Here is a 6502-nt window from a genome sequence, read left to right on the forward strand (position 1 = left end):
CTCGCCCTTCACAGGTGTTGTTGTTTTTCTCTTAAAAACAAACAAACAAAACATTTTTAGGAGATGTGGCTCAAATAGTAGAGCACTTGCTTCGCAGGCATGAAGCCCTGAATTCAAGTTCCAGTCCCACCCACCCCTCATTTTTATTAGTGTATATTAATTGTACAAAATAATAGGTTTCATCATGACAATGGGTGTTATTCTTGAGAGCAACCTTACCTCTTACAAATCTCTGCCTTGATATCTGTTTCCCACAGAATCCAGAATTTCCACATAGTTGGTATAAAAACTAAATGAACACCTGTCTGGAAAAGGTTTGGAATATTACCTGACACACAGAAAGCCCTGGGACATGCCTACCAGTGCCATCCTGTCCAAAACTGTGTAGTGTTCCATCCTCACTCCTGAAGCCTAGATTAATTGTACTCATGCCATACGTCAGAATTTCCCGCTATGGGGTCCGTGTCACTCTGCTGACAGTGGAGATGATTTTAGGTATTTTTGGCTGACAAATATCTTTCATTTTAATTGTTCTAACTTTTTGCATCACTGGGGTTTGAACTCAGGGCCTACACCTTGAGCCACTCCACCAGCCCTTTTTCGTGATGGGTTATTTTGAGATAGGGTCTCATGAGCTATTTGTCCAGGCCTGGCTTCAAACCGTGATTCTCCTGACTGCTGCCTCCAGAGCAGCTAGGATTAAAGGCGTGAGCCTCTAGCACTGGCTTGTTCTAACTTTTTAAGTTCTTGTTTTGAAGCATTTTGAGATTCGCAGGCGATCTTAAAGAGATGTGCAGCCAAGTCCTCTGCCTCCTACTCCCAATCTCCTCTAATGTTAATGTCTTACACAATGATAATACTGGATCAAAACCAAGCAACTGGTACAGGGACAGTCCATAGAACTCACTGGGCTCTATTAGTTTTATGTGCACTCGTGTGTGTGTGTAGCTCTGTGCAGTTATATCAATATGTCAGCCTTGTGTAGCTATCACCACTGTCAAGATACTTGGCTGTGCCATTACCACGAGACTCCTTGGTGTTGCACTCATCGTCTCTCCCTCATCTTTAAATTGTGCTCTCCGTTTCTAAAATTCTGCCTTTTTAAAAATGCAGTAACAAGCCAGGGGCTAGTGGCTCATGCTTATAATCTTAGCTATTTAGGAGACTGAGATCAGGAGGATCACAATTTGACACCAGCCCAGCAAATAGTTCTAGAGACTCCATCTCCAAAATCACCAGAGCAAAATGGACTGGAGGTGAGGCTCAAGTGATGGAATGCCTGCTTTGCAAGTGTGAAGCCCTAAGTTCAAACTCTGGTTCCACATCCCCCCCAAAAAAAGTGTGGTAAGAATGGAGTCATATAGCACATACCTTCTTGCAATTCCGTTTTTCACTCATCATGAGTTTATTCAGATTCATCCAAGTTGTTGTGCATTATCAATAGTTAATTTTTTTTATTGTTGAGCGGTATTCCACGGTATGGATGTACCATGATTAACTTAACCACTCCCGTTCAGGGATATTTGGATAGTTTACAGTTTTCTGGTTATTATGAATAATACTAGCATGAATATTCAGGTAGAAGTTCAAACAAGAAAGGAGGCTTTTTTTCTGGAGTAAATGCCCAAGAGTAAAACCGCTGGGTTGTATAGTAAGTCTGTTTTTAGTTTTGAAAATGAAGTGTAAAATATTTTTCAGAATAACTCTACCATTTTACATTCCCACCAACAATGTATGAGTGATCAAGTTTCTCTACAGCCTTCCCAGCATTTGATGTTATCATTCGTGTTCATTTTAGGTTTTACTTTTACACCTATCTTAAATTTATAGCAAATGGGTTTGCTTTTATAGCAGTGATATAAAACTTTATTTTAAAATAAAATTATTTAAGTATTTAAAAGTAAGTAGAATAAAGAAGAGTATGAAATAACAGTTTCAGTTACATGTCGATGGCAAAAATCATGAATTTGGTGCATAAATATGTGAAGTATAAGAAGCCTTGCCATAGCTGGGTGCTGGTGGCTCACACCTGTAATCCCAGCTACTTGGGAGATTGAAATCCAGAGGATCATAGTTCAAGGCCATCCTGGGCAAACAGTTCCCAAGACCTCCATCTCCAAAATAACCAGAGCAAAATGGACTGGAGGGGTGGCTGAAGTGGTAGAGCACTTGCTTTATAAACACAAAACTTTGAGTTCAAACCCCAGTCCACCAAAAACAAAACAAAACAAAAACCTTAGGATTAAAAAGGAGATGAAAGGAACTCTGTCATCTATTTTATTATATTGAATAGGTTTTGTTTATATAAAAAATTCCACTAGCATGCACAAAGCCTTGGGTTCAATCCTCAGCATTGAAAACAAGCCCATAGATATACATCCATACACATATCTATATCTATCTACATGTATCATGAAATTTTGAAAATATAACTGCATGCTAGACTCTCCTCCCATTAACTTGTGTTGCTTTCTTCTCGGAAGTGTGTTCTATATCGTCCACTGAACTGGAACCCACACAGATGGGGACCCTGCCTTACACCTCACGTAACTCCACGAGCCTTCAGGAAGTGCTTCATGCTCACTTGCACGTGTGGGAGGACTCTCCGAGAATCCTTGCCACTGACCATCCTGATGGCTGGTACAATGCGGGCACCCACTGAAGCACACCTCCTAAACCTTAACCCTGGTGGAACACCTTCCCTGACCAACTTGACACTTACTCAGTCTTAGATGTTAGCAAGCGTGACCTAGGCAGACCTTAGAAAGTATTTGTTTATCTTCCTGATGCTCCTTCCTGAACCACTATGAAATGAAAATGTCCAGGCTATCTTGCTGGAGAGAGAGAGAGAGAGACCACATGCAGATGCACTGGAGACACCACAGACAGAGAGGCCACTGGGTGGAGAACCAAGGTGCCCTGGACAAGTTCTCAACTGCCCACGGGCACATGAGTGACCCCAGCTGATGCCTGCAGCAGAGCTCCCTCAGCCCATCATGAGAAAGAAGTCTTGTTTTGCTTTAAGCCATCGAGTCCTGGCACAGTCAGTCACATAGCAATAGATGGCGGGTACACTTAGGCTCCCTGCGCTAGGAGAAGAGATGCTTTAGCGATTAGATCAACTAATCCATGATGGATTTGGGGAGGCATGGAAAACAGAAAACCAAACCAGAGGAAAAGCAGAGAACAGGAACGAAAACAGGATGGGTAGGATAGGCTTATTTACTATTAAAAGTTCAAGGTCTTTAAGGCAAGGAATCATATTTATCAACTTAAAATACTTTGTGATCACAGTGGTAGGTATAGGTGACCTAAAGGCTGCACCTCCTCATTCCCTGATCCAAGCAGACATCACCAAGTGATCACAGGACTCTTTCCTAACAAGCCCAGCACAGCGCTCCTGACAGCCACTAGCTAGTAAGTGGCACAGAATGTGAAAGTGATCTTTACCTCCAACCTCTGCCATTTTTTATTTTATTTTATTTGCTATGTTCTATTAATTATTTATTTTGAGCAATAAATGAACCCAGGACCTCAGAGGTTTATTGCAGAGCTAGTCCCAGAACCAGTAAATAGCCATATTAGGATTAAATCCCAGGTCTCCCAAAGAGCTTTGGAATCGGTCAACTCTGGGTTCGAGGGCTGGCCCTGCTACTTGCTGATGATGTGATCTAGCTCAGACCAGCTATTTCATCCCTCAGCGGCTTGGCTTCCTCATTTGCCAGCAAAGATACTGTCTGTACCTCACAAAGTTGCTGTGTGAATTGAATGGGTTCATGTATTCTGCGTGGACGTCTTGTTGCCAGCACAGCTGGCCCACAGTGGGCTCTCAGAATACACCGACTTCCAGACAAACAGCAAAGAGTACTCAGCAGGGCACTAAGTGCTTTAAGTCAGAGCAAAGGGACACTGATGAGCTTAGTCCATGGCAGAGAAGGTGTTTGCAACATCAGGGGAGGCTGAACAGTAGAGACAGAGCAAGTAGTGGAGCAGAGTCTGCTCTTTCCCATGTGTTGGGGGAGGGGAAGGAACGAACCACCTTCTAATCTACCAGTGCCATTCCCCATTCCAACCCATCATCTAATAATCCTACCATTTATCTAAATGATGAGAATTAGGGCCTGAGAACATGACACCAAAGCCCAAAACTCTCAGCCAAGTAAAAAGCTGCTTTCCTAGTTCAGGTCTCATTCTTCCTTCTGGACTACCTCTGCACCTCTCAAGACAGCCTGTGCCTCCTTGCCCTCCACTCCTCAAGTCCCTTGTCCACCCCACCAAAGCCCTCTTATGTCCTCTTCAACCTAAACCTTTGATTGACTCAAGGGCCTTGACAGGCCCCACACCAATGCCAGACCATGAAGTCTCAGGAGAAAAGCCAGCAGGCCGGCACCCTGACCCACTGGCCATGGAGGGCACCAGCGGGTTCTCTCTCACCCAAGCTTGTCTTAACAGATGAGGGTCCCAGTCTTGCTGAAAGAGACCTGCCTTCCCACAGTTCTTCCCTACACCAGAGTGCTCTTTGATTGTAAGCAACAGAAACAAGCCTTGGCAGACTTGAGCAAGGAGGTATATGAAGAAGGTAGAGCAGTGACAGAATCAAGAGATAGCTGAGAATGAGACTGGGAGAGCTGGGAACAGTGACAACTAAGATGTCCCTGAAATAAGAGCCAAGCATCCATCTTGTTAGGATGCTGCTTTTGTACAACCTTCTTTCATCCCTCTGCCACTCTAGCTGAGCTCACTCATCCCTGAGTTGCATTGCTTTGGGCAGAGCAAAATGCCCTCCCCTTTACCTTGATTGACAGCCCAGCTAAGTGCAACCAATAGGGCAGAAGTGACTAAAATTGGGGCTGTTCCAAAAGAAGAAAGCATGGATGTTGGGGAATCAGAAGCTACATATAACCAAAACACACCCTTCTCTCCCCAATACACAATGCGTGTTAACCATCAGGATTCCAGGGACTGTGTGTGAATAAAAGTTAGCAGAACTGTAAACTGAACTGGTGACAATCGGTGCTGAAATCAGCTAAAGGACTCAGTTTGAAAATCAGTTGATCTTGGTTCTAAAGCCCTGAGTTCTAGTTCTACCACTGCCACTAACTGTAACCGCCGTGTCTTGTCTAAGTATAATGGGATAAACATGACTTAGCTAGAAGGTCATTATAAACATCACAGTAGGCACTGCTCACAGTAGCCAAGTTATGAACTCAACCTAGGTGCCCGTCAATGGATGAATAATAAAGAACACATGGTGCATATGTACACGGTGGAGTACTATTCAACCAGAAAGAATGAAATCATGTCATGTGCAGGAAATTGATGATGGACCTGGAGATCATTACATTAATCAAAGTAAGTCAGGCATCACATGTGAATCTAGGCATGCAAGTGGAAGGGGGACTGTTTGGGAAGAGGACAGGAATCGGGAGAGGAGGACAAGGAAGGGGACCGGGGGCATGTAATGTGCATATATGAAGAAGTCATAATGTAATCCATTATTTTGTACAATTAATGTAAGCTAATTAAAAAGCATCAAAATAGACAACGTTCTTGAAGCACTTGGACAGCTATGAAACTTACACCCTGGAGGAGTCTTTATTGGTCGCTTTTTAAAAAATTGCACCCTATTGACTAGTTAACCCGAGACTAAGTTTGGCCAGAAGCAGCGTGGTTCTAACCTTGGCTAGCTGATGGACTGCGGAGAAGCACCAGGAAGGAGAAAGCCTGCAGGCAAGGCAGTGGACAGTCTCATTTCAGCCTACTTTGCAGTGTGATGATCTTGAGGAATGATTAGGATGCAGTTCATAGAGAGTTCTTGCTAACTCTGAAAAATCAACTCCAGTGACAGCCAAGAAATAGAAAACTGCCAGAGTGTACGAAATAGCCATTTAGAAGAACGCATCAGATATTCAATATTCAACATGAAATTGAGTGGCAATGTAGCGTACTCATTCAGAACACGGGCTTTGAGTCAGGAAGACCTGAGTGTGAACTGTAACCACATCCCTTGTGTCATTTATATAAGCACGATAATCGTCCATTCAACTAAGAGTTACCAAGGCTTGTCCTGTGCGCTGGTGATAGATACAGCAGTGAACGACACGAGTTTAATATCTCCGCCCTCATGGGCTTTACATTCTGGTGGAAAAGGAAGGTAAGCTTTTTTAAAAAGTGAAACACGTTGTGTATCAGATAATGAAAGTGCCATGGAGAAAATCAAGCAGAGAAAGGAGTCAGTGTGGAGACTGAGAAGGAGTTAGGTAACCTGTAGAGGGTTCAGGAAAGCTCCACTGAGCCACCAGAAAGAGGGTAAGGACTGAGCTCTGTAGGAGACTGGGGAGAAACTGTTCCAGCAGAGGGAGCAGCAAGTGCAAAGGCCCAGTGGTGAGAGCAAACCCAGGAAGTCCAAAGAACAAGGCAGTGCACATAGCTGGAGGAGATCCTAAAAGGGAGGCGGAGGGCAGGGCAGGGCCCTAGAGATGGAGCATATATACAGGGCGCC

This window comes from Castor canadensis, chromosome 1 (assembly GCF_047511655.1).
Source record: "Castor canadensis chromosome 1, mCasCan1.hap1v2, whole genome shotgun sequence".
Lineage (NCBI taxonomy): Eukaryota > Metazoa > Chordata > Mammalia > Rodentia > Castoridae > Castor > Castor canadensis.